This window comes from Oryctolagus cuniculus, chromosome 8 (assembly GCF_051225735.1).
Source record: "Oryctolagus cuniculus isolate XC-2025 breed Fujian yellow rabbit chromosome 8, ASM5122573v1, whole genome shotgun sequence".
In the NCBI taxonomy this organism is placed as follows: Eukaryota; Metazoa; Chordata; class Mammalia; order Lagomorpha; family Leporidae; genus Oryctolagus; species Oryctolagus cuniculus.
Window position 1 is genome coordinate 138,657,051 of NC_142874.1, and position 18,965 is coordinate 138,676,015.

At 43.9% G+C, this 18,965-nt stretch overlaps 1 protein-coding gene across 15 annotated transcripts in view; it reads left to right on the forward strand.

The window, feature by feature from the left end:
* The window catches only part of CLOCK (clock circadian regulator), a 110,479-nt gene that overhangs the window by 16,764 nt on the left and 74,750 nt on the right, over positions 1-18,965 (forward strand). The window contains exon 1 of one of the 15 annotated variants that reach the window (XM_089302802.1): positions 2,243-2,303. The exons of the other annotated variants lie outside the window; for them this stretch is intronic. The gene's annotated coding sequence lies outside the window, so the exon portion shown is untranslated. Of the gene's footprint in view, positions 1-2,242; positions 2,304-18,965 lie in introns of those variants that run through there. 15 annotated transcript variants of the gene reach the window in all.

Consider the following 18,965-nt stretch of genomic DNA (forward strand, 5'->3'; position numbering starts at 1 on the left):
ATGCCAGAGGCTGTGTGGTTTGAGCAACAGATGCCGATTTCTCATAGCTCTGGAGGCTGAGGAGTCCAGGGGCCAAGTACTGGCGGGTTTGACATGAAGGCCTACTTCCTGGCCCGTAAACAGCCATCCTACCACTGAGTCTTCCTGTGGTCAGCCCCTGGGGGTCTGTTTTAGAAGGGTGCTCATTCCATTGGGAGGGACATTGCCTTCCTGCTAAATTACCTTGCACAGCACCCACTTTGTAGTGGCAGCATGAGGGGATTAGGACTTCAATGTCTGAATTTTGGGGGACACTGACATTCCTTATCCAACTGCAGGGTCACACTTTCAAACTGGGTAGACTGAAATCTTCATTGAGAAGTAGATATTTGAGCAGACCTTAATTTGTTATTTACTAGCTAACAATGAACAACCAGCAATTTTAGGAAAAAGGGAAAGAAGGTAGGAGTTGAATAAATGTGCTAAGTCTGCCTCCTCTGTAGTAGCTAGGAATCAATAGCATTTCACATCACAAATGTAGAAGTAGAAGTGTTTCTAATAGGAGAAAAGTTTATGATGTTTGAAATCTAGTGAGAGGAAGAGAATTGGAAAAATAAATGCATTTCATTATAGCTTATAGTAAAAAAACTAATAGGTAACATGAAGAAATGGGGGACTCCGTTTCTTATAAGGATATGATAAAGGTATTCACTAGCACAAAAATCCAAACCTCATGAAAATATTGGAAGTGTCTATAAGGCAAAGATGGAATTAAAAAAAGACAAGTATAATTTTATGACTGTCAAGTTAAAATTTATAATAAATACCAAATATCTGCAAAAATAATAAAGCATTAATATTCAAAAGGCAAAAGAGATACTGAAGAATTAGAAAAACCTTAATGGTAGAAGACTTTAGTGGACTTTTTAGACCATCTATTTTAAATGAACAAAAAAGTAAGTCTTGGGGATGGTGCTATGGAGCAGTGGGTTAAAGCCCTGGCCTGAAGCACTGGCATCCCATATGGGCACCGTTTCTAGTCCCAGCTGCTCCTCTTCTGATCCAGCTCTCTGCTATGGCCTGGGATAGCAGTAGAAGATGGCCCAAGTCCTTGGGCCCCTGCATCCGAGTGGGAGACCCGGAAGAAGCTCCTGGCTTCGGATCAGCAAAGCTCTGGCCGTTGTGGCTATCTGGTCAGTGAACCAGCGGATGGAAGACCTTTATCTGTCTCTACCTCTCTCTAACTCTGTCTTTCAAATAAATAAAATAAATCTTTAAAAAATTATTTAAGTCTATAAAATAGCTAAGTACTGGGCTGGCTCCGTGGCTCACTTGGTTAATCCTCCGCCTGTGGTACTGGCATCCCATATGGGTGCCAGGTTCTAGTCCCGACTGCTTCTCTTCCAGTCCAGCTCTCTGCTGTGGCCCAGGAGGGCAGTGGAGGATGGCCCAAGTATTTGGGCTCCTGCACCCACATGGGGGACCAGGAAGAAGCACCTGGCTCCTGGCTTCGGATGGGCGCAGCGCCAGCCGTAGTGGCCGTTTGGGGAGTGAACCAATGGAAGGAAGACCTTTCTCTCTGTCTCTCTCACTGTCTATGACTCTACCTGTCAAAAAACAAACAAAAAAGAGTAGCTAAGTACCCCAATTAGTAACCAAAATTTTATAGATATACTGAATACTGCCTTTAAAATAGCTATTCCTTTTTGGGGGGGCCTGGTGTTGTGGTGTAGCAGCTTGGGCTGTGGCCTACAATGCCAGCATTCTGTAAGGGTGCTGGTTTGTGTCCTGGCTGCTCTACTTTTAATCCAGCTCCTTGCTAATGTGCCTGAGAAAGCAGTGGAAGATGGCCCAAGTACTTGGGCTCCTGTACTGATGTGGGAGACCCAGATGTAGTTCCAGGCTCCTGGCTTTGACCTGGCCCAGTTCCGACTGTTCTGGCCATTTGGGGAGTCAAGCAGTGGATAGAAGATTGATCTCTCTCTACCTCGCTGTATGTAAGTCTGCCTTTCAAATAAAATTTTCAAGATTGGGGAAAAAGCATAGCTTTTTTTTTTAAAATACCTATACAACATTTACAGAATTGATCGTAGTGCTGCTAGATAGTAAAAAAAGCTTATTAAATTTTAAGAAGTAGAACTAACATAGAACTGTCTAATATGGCAGCTATTAGTCACATGTATCTATTTAAATAAGGGACAGTTATTTGGCTCACTGTTTTTAATAAGACATTGCTTCAGATGCTTGAATCCCATCAGATGGCCTGAGTTCAAGTCCTGGCTCCACTTTGGATTCTGGCTTCCCGCTAATGTGCACCCTGGAAGGTAGGCAGCATATCTTTGGGTCTTGTCTTTTTATTGATAAGTAATAATTTAATCTTGTCATTAAAGTTTTTTTCTTCTGTTTGTTTTGAATATCCTTTGTTCTCTTTCTTGTTGGTTTTATATTTTCATTGTTTTCATTATGGTTGTGATCTTTTAAAATACCTGTATGTGGGATTCCCTTAAGCAACTTTTGTTGAGGATGGTTCATTCCCTCAGTTTTGCTTGTCGTGGGAAGTATTTCTCTTTCATTTATCAGTGATAGCTTTACTGGGTATAATATGCTTGGTTGGCAGTTTTCTTTCGGAACTTGAGAAAAATAATTTCATTTATTTCTGGCCTGTAAGATTTCTGTTAAAAAATCCTCTCTTAGTCCAATGGGGTTTCCATTAGAAGTGACTTTGCAGTTTTCTCTTGCAGATTTTAGAATTATCTGTTTGTTACACTTTTGAGAATTTTAATGTAATGTGTTATGGTCATGTCTATTTGGAGTCCTCTGGGACTCCTGTTTTTGGATGTCTAAATCTTTTTCAAGATTAGGGAACTTTTAAACTGTTACATTTTGGAATAGGTTTTCTATGCCAATACTCTAATGGAGCCCAGTAATTTGAATACTTGTTTATTTAATGATGCTGCAAAAGTTTCAGAGGCCATCTTCATTTTTTTATCTTTTTCTTTTTTTCTTAGTCTGGTTGATATTCCAGAAGAATTATTTTTTTTAAGATTTATTTATTTATTTAAAAGTCAGAGTTACACGGAGAGGAGAGGCAGAGAGAGAGAGGTCTTCCATCCGCTGGCTCACTCCCCAATTGCCGCAGTGCCTGGAACTGCACCAGTCTGAAGCCAGGAGCCAGCAGCTTCTTACCAATTTCCCACATGGGTGCAGGGCCCCAAGGACTTGGGCCATTCTCTACTGCTTTCCCAGGCCATAGCAGAGAGCTGGATCGGAAGTGGAGCAGCTGGGTCTCAAAATGGCGTCCATGTGGGATGCAGGTGCTTCAGGCCAGGGCGTTAACCCGCTGTGCCGCAGCGCTGGCCCCAAGACTTGTTTTCAAGGTTGGATAGTCTTTTTTTTTTTTTCCTTGATCTAGTCTTGAGACTTACAATTTCATTTTTGCATTTGAATTGTTGAGTTTTTCATTTCCAAGATCCCTGTCTTTGCTGAATTTCTCATTCATCCATGCGTTGTTTTCCTGATTTTATTCAGCTGTCTAATCCCTTGTATCTCTTTGGGTACCCTTTATTCATTGTTTTGAATTTTTATCAAGTATTCCTCAGTCTCCTTTGGAGTCCTTTACTGAAGCATTATTGTGTTTCTTTGGGACCATCATAATCCTGGTTTTTTCATACTTCATGTGTCTGTCCCCACCTTGGTCTTTGCACATCTGGTGAATTAATTGTTTTTGTCACTTTGAGTGAGTGTCTTTTGTAGTAAAGGGTGGTTGTCCTGGAGTTGTGCCTTCAGGCATCAGTTTGCTGGGCTGACTTTATTTCCAGTCGCATGCTATGGTGTGGTCTCCCCACATGTCCATGGCAGTTGATGACAGCAGCAGTGGGGACGTGGGGTGCTTATCTCAGTCCCAGCAAAAATGTATGGGTCTTGGTAGTGGCCCATGGGGCAGGGTCCAGGATTGTGGATGCCCCAGCTCAGTCTACTGTGATGAGGGTTATTGGACCTGCCGAGTCCTTGCAGGGCTGCCCGAGTATCCACGTTGGCAAAGGCATGACTAGGGTCATGGTAGCCGTGGCCCAGCGTCTGGCAGAAGTGTGAGAGTCCCTGCAGCAGTAGCCTCAGGTTTCCATGGAGTGTCTTGGCACTTGCCTACCTTTTTGTTCCCGAAGCAGATATGTTATGCTGCCAGGGGTAGGGTGAGAATGAGTTGAGCAGCCCTGTGGCCACATATGCCATAGTGCTAGATCACACCCAGAGCCTGCCCAGACTAGCACAGCATGGAGCAGGGCCACAGCACACTTTGCTATAAGCTGCCTGCTTCTGAGATGGACTTGCCGCTTGAGGCCGCTGCAGCCAGCCACAGGTGATGCTGGCCATGTTGTAAGGCTGTTGATTGGGGCCATGGAGCTCCACCTATACTGGCCTGGGGACAAGGACCATTAGAATCTGCAGTGTTACCAGACACAGGACCACATTTCTGAGCTCAGTGGCTGGTGGCTGGTCCTGTTCTTGCTGTGCGTCCACAGTTGGGGAGGGGTGTGGAAGGCAGTTCTTTCCCTGCCCTGGCTGACACTAAGCTGGGCGGTGCCTGAGTCTTGAAGGTGCAGGACCTTGGGTTGTTTTGCAGATGCTCACCAGGCCAGCAAGAGGCTGGGAGTAATGTAGGCAGAAGCAGTTGCTTGTTCTGCCAGGGTGCAGGTGTCCACCTGATGCTGGGGCACTGCTAGTAGGGGCTCTGTCTGCGAGTGTTGGCCTGGGCCTGAGGATCTCTGGTCTCTATCTCGTGCTGAGACTTGCTGCATTCAGACTGGCAAGCCCGCGCTCAGGTTCCTGTCCTGTTCCCATTGCAGTTGGAGTCTTACTTTCTATTGCCTGAGATCGGGAGAGAGGCGGTGAACGTGGTTCCCTGGAGGCTGAGTCACAGTCACGAGGTCCTGCCCTGTCTCAGGGTGTGTGCCAGGCCTCACCGTGCTGGTGCTGTAACCGGCACCTGTTCCTGAGGCTGCTTTGGTGAGCGCTGGCCTGGGTATAGAGGCCTTTACGTTTTACTGCGTACTGGGTCTTGACTGCGCTGATCTTCCAGGTGAAGCCTAAGCTTATTACCCCACTCTGCTTCCAGGCAGCTGGTCTCTCCACTATCTGCTGGATGGTGGGGGAGGGTGAGATAGATGGTTCTTTGACCACCTGGCAAGGAGGGTCCAAAGGCAGGTACTGGCTGGAGGCAGAGGCATTGAGGCCTGTCCAACTCTGGTTTTCACTGTCGTAGGCCTGGTGCTAGAGTACACATCTCAGCTCCAGCTGGAGGGCGGCTGTGTCCTTGATGTGCTACTTGGAGATGGGGGAGGGGTGCTGAAGCAGCTGTTCCTTCCTGCTGTCTTCAGTTACTGTACTGGAACAAGGCGCTGTGGTCTCTCGCCCGACTTGGCTTTGTGGAGGTGACTTGATCTGTGAATAGCTGTTCAGGTTGGGAGCTCTGTGGGAGAGATGATAGCCAGAGGGTCTTACTCAGCCACCAGCCTGTTCCTTCTTCACCAGACTTCTTTGACCACAACCTATAGTAAGAAATATATTTTATTGGGGTCAGCGCTGTGACATAGTGGATAAAACTGCCGCCTGCGGTGCTGGTGTTGTGCCCAGTTCGATTGTCCCCAAAGACCACCAAGGAGCCTGTACTGCTGTAAAACACACAAGAGTTTTACTACAGGCCCCAGTCTGGACTCTAAAGCATCACTGACGCACTGGGTCTGATTGGGAGCCCCGACTCTTCAGTTAACAGGGTTTTTATAGCATTTTCAGAGACGTTCTGTACGTTATGGTACCGTTTAGCAAATCATCTCATCCCGTGGGAAATTCAAAGGACATCTCGTAGAATTGATTAGTGTGTCCAGTGGCGGGAATGGACCTAGTAAGGGTGGTTGGATGGCTTTGGGTTGATGCCTTTTAAATTGATTGGCTAAAGTATAGAGTCTGAGCTGCTGGGGTGTACGTGCCAAACTGCAGGGTCTGGGGATGTTATCAGTCACCTTAACTGCCCTGAAAAGACACCAGGAACTTTAGGTATTTCTCTGCTATCTGCTAATTGGCTGTTGCCAGGAGAGTTCATTGCAAGGGGAGTTAATTTATTTATTTTTAGGAGTTTCTGGCTCAGGCTCAGGTCTCTCCCTGGCGTCCCATCTGAGCACCAGTGTGCGTCCCAGCTGCTCCACTCCGATCCAGCTCTCTGCTGTGGCAGACCTGGAGGAGGCTCTGGCTCCTGGCTTTGGACTAGCCCACCTCCAGCCATTGCAGCCATTTGGGGAGTGAGCCAGAGGATGGAAGATTCTTCCTCTCCCCCTCCCTTTTCTTCCCCCCTTCCCCAGCTCTGCCTTTCAAATAAATAAATACATCTTTTTTAAAGTATATTTTATGGGGCGGGGGGACCGGCGCTGTGGCTCACTTGGTTAATCCTCCACCTGCGGCACTGGCATCCCATATGGGCACTGGGTTCTAGTCCTGGTTGCTCCTCTTCCAGTCCAGCTCTGCTGTGGCCCGGGAGGGCAGTGGAGGATGGCCCAAGTGCTTGGGCCTCTGCACCTGCGTGAGGAGACCAGGAAGAGGCTCCTGGCTCCTGGCTTCGGATTGGCGCAGTGCCGGCCTTAGTGGCCATTTGGGGAGTGAACCAACCGAAGGAAGACCTTTCTCTCTGTCTCTCTCTCTCTCTGTCTCACCATTTATAACTCTACAAGTCAAATAAATTTAAAAAAATTAATAAAAGTTTATTTTATGTTGTGATCTAGTGTATATGTACACACTTGTTAAAAACATCTGAAACAAAGTTTCCAGAAATTACCTTACCATCACCTGGTGTCTTGTGCTTTTCTTCCCCATCCTGTTTTGGTTTTTAATAAATGAACCGATCAGTTTTATTGATTTGAAAGGCAGAGCCACAGACAGTGCTGGTTGTGACCCACTATATTGCTGACCCAAAGGGTGAAAGCATTGTCACTTTGTTCGGATATTGACGTACTTGCATTGTTTTCCATCAAGTTTGTACTGACTTACACCACCCCCTGCAAAGTATGAGAGTAAGGCCAAAGCTGACATGCTAAGTGCTTTCAGTATTTTACACCCCCCCCTCCTGAATCTGTACCTCCTCTGTGACCCCAACTTAACACCTGTCCAGCCTGGGGATTGTTTTCATCCTTTAACTCAACTTTTTTTGGTAGTAGTAAGAGGGAGAAGTCTTCAGTTCCCCTGGAGATTTACATCCTGATTTCTGTTGTTGCTATGTGTTCTCACTCAGTCTGCCTGAAGTTTTTTGTTTGTATACCATAAAAGTATTTTAAAGAATCTGTGCACTCTCTTCTCATGAAATGTTTTTAAGCATTTTATTTGGAAATAATTACAGATTCACAAGAAACTGTGAAGATGCTGTGTCCCTTTGATATCGGGATGGGCCTCCTAAAATATGATATTGGAATATGGCCTCCTTAAAGTCCCATCTGCGGTGTCTTCTGAAATTGGAATTTGGGGTGCCATACGATATCACCTATGCTTATTAGTAAGTTCCCAGTATTAATAAGCCTGTGTGTGTTCTTGCCTAATAGTCAGAGAATTCTGAATACCGGCATAAATGAACGAGGCAGCATGGTGCATTTTTAAGCTTTTATTCAGTGAGAGAAGTGCATAGGAGAGTGAAGGCTTTATCTGAAAGAGAGGGATAAGTCTGGGTTCATACTGAGTACCACATGGGAACCAGCCTCTAGACCAGGAAGCATGGGGCGAGTGGCCCGAAAGCCATGCGCCCTGGAGGCACAAGGCTCAGCAAGCCCGTGCTGGCAAAAGGCCCAGGAAAGGAAAGGGGCCAGGCTTTTAATCCACTTTCAAAGGGGAGTGGTTAATTGACCTGATTGGCTGGTGGGTACACAGGTGTGGTCAGGTAGGTCATGAGGTCACACAGGGGCGTGGTGAAGGCGTGGTCTTCCAGCTCACAAACCTAATCAGTTTTAACCTGTATGCCTGCCTACATCACCTTATCCAGTGGTTGCTGCACTATTGACATCTTAGGTAGCTGCCACACCATGTCGAGACCAGGAGACTGACATCAGTGTGCTGTGCTTCCGGTTACCTGAGGTGGAGATCTGCATGACCTCTACTACTTGTAGAACTTCGCTGGCACAGAGGTCTTGCTTTTGCTACCTCTTTGTGGTCACTCTCATTCCCTCAGAGCCCCATCCCCTGGCAATCGCTAATCCGTCCTCCATTCCTTATTATACATCAATGTGGTTGTGTTATGTGACCTTTGGAGTTTTTTTCTCTCTCGAGTTGTTCATTTTTATTGCTGAATAGTGTTCTACGTATTCATGCTTGAGCGTCATAGTTAGGCTATTTATCTGTTGTGGGACACTTTTGTTGTTTCTAGTTTTTCATTACTACAAAGAAAACTGATATGTACAGTCATGTACAGATTTTCATTTGGATGTAAGTTTTCATTTGGCTGGGAGAAATGCCAGACAGAAGTTTGGTAAATATATATGTAGATTTTTAATAAACTGTCAAACTGTCCTCCAGGGTAACCGAACCATTTTTTTCTCCCAACAGCAATGAACAAGAAATCCATTTTGCTTGCATTTTCATCAGCATTCAGTGTATCACTGTTTCTTTCCCTTTTTTTTTTTTTTTAATTTATTCTTGCTATTCTGGTAGCTGTGTAGTGATAGCCCATGTGGTCTTACCTTGCTGCTCCATAATGGTTGATGTTGAGCATTTTTTCATGTGCTTATATGCAATCCATATATCCTTTTCTGTTTATATGTTGATGGCTTCTGTTTGCTAATATTTTAAGGATTTTTGTGTCTGTATTCATGAGCAATACAGGATTTTAGTTTTATTTTATTGATCAGCTTTTGTCTGGTTGGGATATCAGCATAATACTTGAAATGTTTCTTTGATTTTTCTGGAGGAGACTGTGCGGAATTAATATTATTTCTTGAACTATTAGATCACATTCTCTAGTGAAAATGGACCTGAAGATTTTTTCTTTTGGGGAGTTTTTAAATTATGGAATCAGTTTCCTTTTTCAGATGATGAATTATAGTAGTATATGTTTATCAGGACATTAGTTCATGTCTCCTGATTGTCAAAGGTACATATGTAGAGTTGTGGTGTTTTTATTCTTCTGTTTTTTTCATAGTCTATAGTGATATTCCATATTTAGCTCCTTATATTGGTAATATGTATCTCCTCCCTACCCCCACTTTTTTGTCTTTTTAGATAATTATCAGTTTTATTGATTTCCCCTACTTTCTGCCAAGGAACCAGGTTTTTCTTTCATTGGGTTTTCTCTAGTGTTTCTGATTTAAATTTCATTTGTCTTTCTTACCTTTATTTTATGCCATTTTCCTGTGTTTGCATGTGTTTTTAACTTATTCTGAAGTTGGGGTTTAGATTTTTGATCTGAGAATTTTTCTTTGTAAAAAGTCTTATTTGAAAGGCAGTTATACAGAGAGGAGGAGGCAGAGAAGGAGATCTCTGGTTCACTCTCCAGATGGTAGCAGGGGCTGGGGCTGGGCCAGGGTGAAGCCAGGGGCTTCATCAGGATCTCCCACGGGGAGAATTTGAGCTGAGCCACTTTCCACTGCTTTACCAGGCAACTTAGCAGGGAGTTGGATCCAAGGGGGAATCCGGGACTTGAACCAGCGCTCCTTTGGGATGCAGGTGTCCCATATGGTGGCTTAATTCGCTGTGCTACAGCCCAGCACTGAGAATTTTCCTCTTTTCTCATATAAGAATTTAGTACTGTAAATCTCCTATTTTCTGCTTTCACTGCCTTCTACAAATTTTAATGTGCTACATTTTCATTTTCATTCTATTTCATACTTTTTAATTTTCTGAGACTTACTCTTTGACCAATAGATTATTTAGAAGTGTGCTCTTAGTTTTTCCTGTGATCTTTCTGTTAGCAGTTTCACTGTAATTTCCAGTTTCATTGTGTTAAATTCCAGGAGAGAAAATACTGTGTTATTTCAGCTTGTTGAGGTTTGTCCAGTCATCCATGATAGTGTCTGAGTTGATGTATGTTCCATAAAATATGCTTGGATATGTAACAAATAATGGGAAAGAATGTATTCATATATTCTGTTTTGGGATGAAGAATTCAGTACATATGTTTAGATATGTTGGTTGCTGGTATTGTTGAGTTTCTATAATCTTAGTGATTTTCTCTCCAGTTTTATCAATTATTGAGAGAGGATAGTTGAGGCCTCCTGCTAGATTTCAGGTTTACATACATGTCCATTTAGTATGGTCAGTTTCTTCTTCCGTGTTTTTACAAGACCATTCAATGTTGTCTTAAGCATGTCCCTTCAGGATTTCTGTGTCTTCTTGGTGAATGTGATACAGTGGCCCTCTGTGTCTCTGGTTTGCTTTTTTGACATCTGCTTTATCTGAGATTACTATACCTGCTTATGATGTCTTTTTATTCATGTGTGTTTTTTTCTATTTTTTGTTGTGCTCACTTGTATTGTTACTTGAAGTGAATTTCTCCTGGAAAGCATGTAGTTGGCATTGTGTTTTTGAATTCACTCTGCCAATTTGTTTTAATTAATGTATTGAATCCATTAATATGTAATATAATAATTGACATGTCAGGACTTAAATCTTATATTTTATTTTTCTGTTTTTCTTTCTTTCTTTTTTTTTTTTTTTTTTGGACAGGCAGAGTTAAAGAGAAAGGTCTTCCTTTTCCGTTGGTTCACCCCCCAAATGGCCACTACCGCCGGCATGCACCACTGATCCGAAGCCAGGATCCAGGTGCTTCTCCTGGTCTCTCATGCAGGTGCAGGGCCCAAAGACCTGGGCCATCATCCACTGCCTTTCCGGGCCACAGCAGAGAGCTGGCCTGGAAGAGGGGCAACCGGGACAGAATCCGGCGCCCCAACCGGGACTAGAACCCGGGGTGCCCCGGTGCCACAGGCGTAGAATTAGCCGAGTGAGCCGCGGTGCTGGCCTACTTTTCTGTTTTCATTTTCCTATTTTACTTGCAGTTTGTTCAGCTTTTTTTTTTTTTCCCCAGATTCTATCCTGATTTACTGTTAATGTTCTGATCATCTCTTTGAACAGTGTTTTGTTAGTGATTGCTAAAGGTGTTAACAGTGTGTGTTCATAACTTAATGACGCCTAGTGTCACTAATATTCTGTCATTTCTTTGGAACCATAGAAACCTTACGCCTGTTTAAGTCCCTCTACTCTTCCCCCATTTCTCGTATCATTCCTTTTTGTATTTTCTCTATATTTCCGGGTCAGTTTTGCACAACTATAATAAAATACTTGAGACTGGTAACTGTCAATAAAAGAGGTCATTGTAGCTCACAGTTCTGGTGATCCAAGGGCCCATATCTGGCAATGGTCTTTTTAGTGGCAAAGTCCTGAGGTGGCTGGAGCGCATCAGGAGAGATGCACAGGCACGCGGTTGTATCCTTTTGTTGTTCTCTGTCCTGTTCTCAGTCCACAGTGTTTGATCGTGGCAGTGCCAGCTGGATGATTTTATCTAATTCTAATCAGTTTCTAAAGGCCACACCTTTAAACCCCACCACAGTTGGATTGTTCCAACCTCTCACATTTTCACATGTGTACTAATTTTGAACACATTCAAATAAAACCATAGCATAGCTTTATCACACAGTGTTCTAGTTGTTGCTTCAATAGACAGAAATTACATGTGTCTCTGTGTGTGTATGTGTGTGATTTGAGAAGAAAAATGGCTTTTGTATTTACCAATGGTTTTACTCTATTCTTCATCGTGATTTTCTACTAGGTCTTTTTTTTTTTCCCCTGAGAGAGAGAGTTACAGACAATGAGAGGGAGAGATGGAGAGAAAGGTCTTCCCTCTGTTGGTTTACTCCCTAAATGGCTGCAATGACCAGAGCTGAGCTGATCCAAAGCCAGGAGACAGGTGCTTCCTCCCGGTTTCCCACAAGGGTGCAGGGCCCATGCACTTGAGCCATCTTCTACTGCCTTCCTAGGCCATAGCAGAGAGCTGGATTGGAAGAGGAGCAGCCAGGACTAGAACTGGCGCCCATATGGGCAGGCAGAAGATTAACCCACTGTGCCACAGTGCCAGCCCCTACTAGTTCTTTTTTATAATTTCTTTCCTATTTTTTTAAAAAGATTTATTTTATTCATTTGAAAGAGTTAAGAGATAGAGCCAGAGAGAGAGAGAGAGGTCTTTCATCTGCTGGTTCACTCCCCAAATGGCCATAACGGCCAGAACTGAGCTGATCGTAAGCTAGGAGTCAGGAGCTTCCTCCAGGTCTCCCACACAGGTACAAGGTCCCAAGCACTTGGACCATCTTCCAGTGCTTTCCCAGGCCACAGCAGAGAGCTGGATTGGAAGTGGAACAGCTGGGACTCGAACTGGTGTTCATATGGGATGCCGGCACTGCAGGCTGGGGCTTTAACCTGCTGTGCCACAATGCCAGCCCCAATTTCCTTCCTATTTGAACAACTTTGTATAGTTATTCTTCTAGGGCTGACTTGCTCCTGACACATTCTGTCAGTTTCTCCTCATCTGAGGATGTTTCTTTCATAAAGGCTGTTTTGCTTAGATACAGAATTCTAGGTTTTTTGTTTTTTTTTTTTTTTTCTCAGCACTTGAAAAATGGTTCAGGGCATAAAAATATAAATGTAAATTTTAAATAGTTATTAATTGTGACCATAATGGTCTCAGTGTTTAAGAAAAAAAATTTTAGTAGGATTTATTTGTTTGAAAGAGTTATATAGAGACAGAGATCTCTCTGCTGGTTCACTCCTCAGATACCTGCAACTGCCAGGCTGGCTAGGAGCGAGGACTTCTTCCAGGTCTCTCATGGTGCTTGGGCCATCTTCCACTGTTTTCCCCAGGCCATCAGCAGGGAGCTGGATTGGAAGTGGGACAGATGGGACTCAAAGCAGCACCTGTATGGGATGCTGGTGCTGCAGGTGGCTTTACCCACTGTGCCACAACGTCAGCTCCAGAAAGGTTTTTCTTTTAAATTGTGATCACTTTGAGTACAGTGTAAATATATGTGATTTTATTAAGCAGTTATTAAACATAAATGCGTCTCTTTGAAGAGGACTGTTCTTTTAATTGAATTCATATATCGGTAATGAATAACTTAGACTAGTCTCCGTGGAAATTAATAGCACAATGAAAAAGTGTTAAGCCATTGTAAGTATGAAGCTTATAAGAGATTGATTTTTGTTAAGCGTATCATTTAGAATCATAGTAGAATTTTAATATTTATATCATAGTAGAATGTATATATATCATTTTATATGTATCATATATATCATAGTAGAATTTTAGTATATTCCTGTTAAATTAATCTAAATATAGGGGGCGGCGCTGTGGTGCAGTGGGTTAATGCCCTGGCCTGAAGCGCTGGCATCCCATAGGGGCGCCAGTTTGAGACCTGGCTGCTCCAATTCCTGTCCAGCTCTCTGCTATGGCCTGGGAAAGCAGTAGAAGGTGGTTCAACTCCTTGGGCCCCTGCACCTGTGTGGGAGGCCAGGAAGAAGCTCCTGGCTCCTGGCTTTGGATTGGCAGAGCTCAGGCTGTTGCGGCTATCTGGGGAGTGAACCATCAGATGGAAGACCTCTCTCTGCCTCTCTCTGTCTCTCTCTGTCTCTCTTCTCTCTGTGTAACTCTGACTTTCAAATAAATAAATATGTCTTTAAAAATTAATCTAAATATAGTAAGATCAAGTAGGAATGAAAAAATGAGCAGAGAAAAGGATGAGCTGCAGCTGTGTCCAGGTGGAAGCACGTGGGTTCATGATGCGTCTCAGTGAGTGCTCTAAGAAACACACAGCACCAGCCCGGGGGGCGTGCTGCTTGTGCTTGAAGATACGGCTCCGCCTTGACAGAGTCAAGGGTTTTCAGTCTTCAAATCGTGCAGAATATCTCAGAATATCACAAGACACAAGTGATTGGCGGACCACTGTGGGGAGCAACTCGGACTAGACTGTTACTGGAATTAAGACTTATTTTATGCATCTGCTCTCCCACAATATGGCGCTGGGAGAGGAGGAAACAGCTTCTATACAGCTGCCTCCAGTTCAACCAATAAACAGCAGGACCTGCTCCTGATTGGAGGAGAGCAGCGTATCGGCTTGTGGGCAGCCGAGTTGGGATTGGTGGAAGAGGACTATAAAGGAGGAGAGAGACAACATGCACCAGGAACATCTAAGGGGAACACCTGAGCAGCCCCGAGAGAGCCGGCCGGCGGTGTGCCGCTCCCCTGCGGAAGTGGGGAAAGTGGCAGGGGGAACCGCCCTTCCACGGAGGTGGAAGGGACAGTAGCCAACCCGGGAAGAACCAGCAGCAAACCCGGGGAGGGCTGAGCAGACAAAAGAACAGCGCAGGGTCCTGTGTCGTTCCTCCGCGAAGACGGGGAGCGACAGACCACACTTGTCTTTCCTCATGTTTCTGAGAATGGTGAAAGTACACGTCTTGAGTTCTATTTCAAAATGCTTCATAGATCTTAAATTCTAAATAATTGTAGATAAATTCTAAGTCTAGGATCCTGTCCATAAGCTTTTTACTTGCCTGAACGTAGCAGTGACTATTATCAGTACTTCTTAACACTATTTTAATTGTATTCTCTCTCAGGTTAGCTCTTCCATGGGTTTTTAGTCTCACTTGCTGAAGTCCTGTCATAACACTTGGGGCCAAAATATTTGCTTTTTAATGCCAGGCTTTGCCTTTAAAGACAAAACTGCACCATGAATGTATGGTGTCTTCACTGCAACAAATTCTCTGATACGGTATTTCAGATTATTCCTCTGACTGATGTTCTGCATGTTTTAAAAAAATCAACAGCTGTGCACCGAAGCAAAATTGTACTTGTAGGAGAGGTAGATCTGTATCTGCAAAGTGGGAAGGTTCCGCCGTAGGGTTTGGAAGGATGAACCAGTGTGGTGCCCCAGTCTTGGTACTGGTTCTAGTAAATGGCCAGTAGCTCCGGAAATTAAGAATCTGTGAACTGACTCCTTTGAAACCGTTGGCCTGCAGTGTGAAGATGGCTGGGTTAAAGTCTAATCTTTCCTCTCTGGGCTGTGATCCTGAGTCTCCGGCTGTGCAGCACTCCTCTCTGTGCGGTTCACAGCTGTTCCGGTTTCCTTAAGAACCGTTGTCGCTGTGCAGTCAGTACCGCTGCTTCTCTGTGCCTTTTGGCAGTGAGGATTCTTGAGTGGAGCAGTTGTTTTGTTCTTCCTCTTCCTCCTGTTTGTATTTTTTATTTACAAGACACTCCCTTCGGATTTTGATTTTCTTCCATTGCATCAGATTTTGTTGTGTTTAAATGAGTAAAATTCACTGAATCTGATGTTTCCTCACCTTGGAATGTGTAGATTCTGTCATAGTGAATTAAGGAATGAGAGAGTAAGGAACAGAATTTCCTCCAGCTCTACATTTAATGGGACTGCTGAAGGGAAGAAGGTCACTAACTGGTGGGTGTTGAGACACAGTGGATCTGCTGCCACTTGGGATGCCTGGATTCTGTTGTGGGATGATTAGGGACCCGGTCCTGCCTGTGCTCCTGACCCAGCCTTGTGCTGATGCACACCAGGGTGGCAATGGATGGTAGCTCAGATGCCTGGATCATTGCCGCCCACATTGTAGATGAGATGTCCAGGAATTCCTGGCTCCTGGCTTTGGCCTGACGCAGCTCCAGCTGTTGTGGGCATTTGAGGAACCAGCGGATGTCTTCTGTCTCTCTTTCTCTCTCCACCTTTACAAAAAGTGGAACCAAATTGTAGAAACACTGTAACAAATTAAGAATGCATTTGATGGATTTATCAGCAGACCAGACAGGGTTAAGGAGTATCTTGAGGATAACTTGATTCAAAACTGAAAAGCAAAGAGTAAAAGACTGAAACCACCAGAACAGATGATTTTTTTAAAGATTTGTTTATTTTAAAGTCAGAGTTATACAGAGAGAGAAGGAGAGGCAGAGAGAGAGAGAGAGATATCAGTCTTCCATCCGCTGGTTCACTCCCCAGTTGGCCGCAGCGGCCGGAGCTGGGCTGATCTGAAGCCAGGAGCCAGGATCTTCTTCCGGGTCTCCCACACAGGTACAGGGGCCTGAGGACTTGGGCCATCTTCTGCTGCTTTCCCAGGCCATAGCAGAGAGCTGGATCGAAAGTGGAGCAGCTGGGACTCAAACCGGCGCCCATGTGGGATGGTGGCACTGCAGGTGGCGGCCCCAGAACGGATTATTTAAGAACAGTGGTTGGGGCCAAAGCATTGTGGCACAACAGGTTAAGCCACCATCTGCAGAGCTGACATCCCATATTGGCATTGGCAAATGGCTCCAGTTCATGTCCCGGCTACTCCACTTCTGATCCAGCTCCCTCCTAATGTGCCTGGGAAAGCAGCAGAAGATGGCCGAAGTGCACCCACGTGGGAGATCTGGATGAAGCTCCAGGTTCCTGTTTTTCGGCCTGGCCCAGCCCTGGCCACTAAGGGCATCAGAGGAGTGAACCAGCAGATGGAAGTTTTCTCTGTTACTCCCTCTCTCTGTAACTTTGGCTTTCAAATAAATAATAAATCTTAAAAAAAAAAAAGCCAACAGGATGGCACTATAAAATTATGCATGAGAATACCAGACAGAGGACAAAAAGGGAAAGAGAAAGAAGAAATACTTGAAGCAATAATGAGTGAAAATTTCCCCAAATAAATATCAAATACCAGATCACAGATCCCAAAAAGTCAGAAAACACCGAACAGGATATATGCCCCGCCATGCCACTTATATTTAAATTGCAGAAAATAAAAAATAAAGAACAATCCTGAAACAAGTACACATTACCCATAGAGGAGCAAAGATAAGATTTACATTCAGCCTCTCCCCAGGTAGTATATAAGGGAGAGTAGATAGAGTTAAATATTTCAGTTTCCAGTATTCGGAGGAAAATAGCCTGTAGTTTACAATTTGTACTCTCTAAAATTCTTCTTCAATGGTGAATGAGAAATAGACTTTGAGACAAAGAAATTGAGAGTATATTTGGTTATCAGATCTGTTTTATAAGAAATATTAAAAGTTTTTTAAAGATTTACATATTTGAAAGAGCCCTGGAGAAAGAGGGGGAGAAACAGGTTTTCCATGGTTGACTCTCCAAATGGCTGCAGTGGCCGGGACTGGACCAGGAGCTTCATTGGGGTCGCCTCCAGTGGGCAGCAGGGACCTAAGCTCTTGGACCAACTTCCACTGCTTTTCTTAGGCGATTAGCAGGGAGCTGGACCAGAATGGGAGCAACTGGGACATGAACTAGTGCCCACGAGGGATGCTGGTGTTGCAGGCGGCAGCTTGACCTAGCGTGCCACAGTGCTGGCCCCAGATGTGTTCAATTCTTTACAGAGAAGGGAGACTGTGGAAGTTAGGAATCTAGTTCTGCAAGAGTATCAGAGAAGGAATAAATAAAGGCAAAATACCTTAATTGAGCTAATAGACAACAGTTCAAAATATTAGTAACTGTGTTTGATTGTGTTTGCTTATATAGATGTCTATGTAAATGTGGAATAAAGGACAGGAGGGATGAATTAGGATTATTATGTTATATTCACTACCCATGAAGTGGTATGGTATTATTTGAAAGTGGACATGGTTTGTCAGTGTTAGAATTAAATGGAAGACTAAATAAAAGTGGTGTGTGTGTATAGGGGTGGGGGAACCCCTACAGCTGACACCATACTTATGATGAGAATCTAGAGCAAAGATTCCCAATGTAATCATGAACAAAGGATGCCCCTTTGTTCAACATCTACTGGAAGTCTTATGCAGTAAGATAAAATGAAAGAGAAGCTTATACTAATTGGGAAGAAAGAAATAAAACTATTTGCAGATGGTATGATCACATATATGTTGAAAATCCAAAAGAATGGCAACAAGCAAACACAATGGAAACAACCTGCTGGAACCAGTGAGTAATTACAGCAAAGTAGTAGGAAGCAAGATGAATGAGGAATGTGGCATTTAAGAAGCACTACTGTTTCCATTAATACTCCAAAAAAGGACTAAGTAGGTGTAAGTCTACAAAATAGAAACTCTGTATGAAGATGACTTTAAAATATGGATCAAAGACACAGAAGAACTGAATGAGAGAATGTGTTTATGGAGAAGACTCAATATTACCAAGGTGTCAGTTCTTCCTAACTTGATCTGTAGATACAGTGCAATCCCAGTTAGAATCCTAGTGAGTGATTTTGTGTATATCAGCAAATTGATTCACAAGTGTATATGGAGAGGCAAAGACCTATAATAACCGACTCAGAATTGAAGGAAAAGAACCAAGTTGAGGTTTGACTCTGCTGACTTCAAGCTTCACTGTGAAGACAGTGTGCTATTGCTGACAGGACAGATAGATGAGTGGGACGGAGCAGAGAGGAAGAAATCGACCTGTGTAAATGCGGCCTAGTGATCGTTGACAGGGGAACAAAAGCAGTAAAAATGGTGGTGGGAGGGCTGGGTATCCATGCTGCCAAAGAAGACATATGGATGGCAAATGAGAAAAGATGTTCCGCATCACTTGTCAACAGTAAATGCAAACTGGACCAACAATGAAATCCCATAAACCTCTTTGATTTGCTAAAACCAGCATACTGACTGCCAGCAATGATGGTGAGGGTGTGGAGCGACAACCTCATGTCTGTGTCTGGTTAGAATACTGAGGTACAGCCATTTTGAAAGGCGATTTGCCAGCTTCTTACAAAATTAGATGTGGTCTTAGCATACCGTATGATTTCAGTAGTCACAGGCCTTGATATTTAACCGAAAGGGGTTGAGTACCTAAGTCCGTATAGCAGCCTTCACATGGATGTTTATAGTAGCTTTTTTATGATTGCCAAAATTTGGAAGCAACAAAGATGTCTTTCATTAGGTGAGTGGATAAGTGAGCTGGGATGCATTGAGATACCAAGCCATGAAAAGACATGACTACGTGCACAAAGCCAATATGAAGATGCTACATATTGCA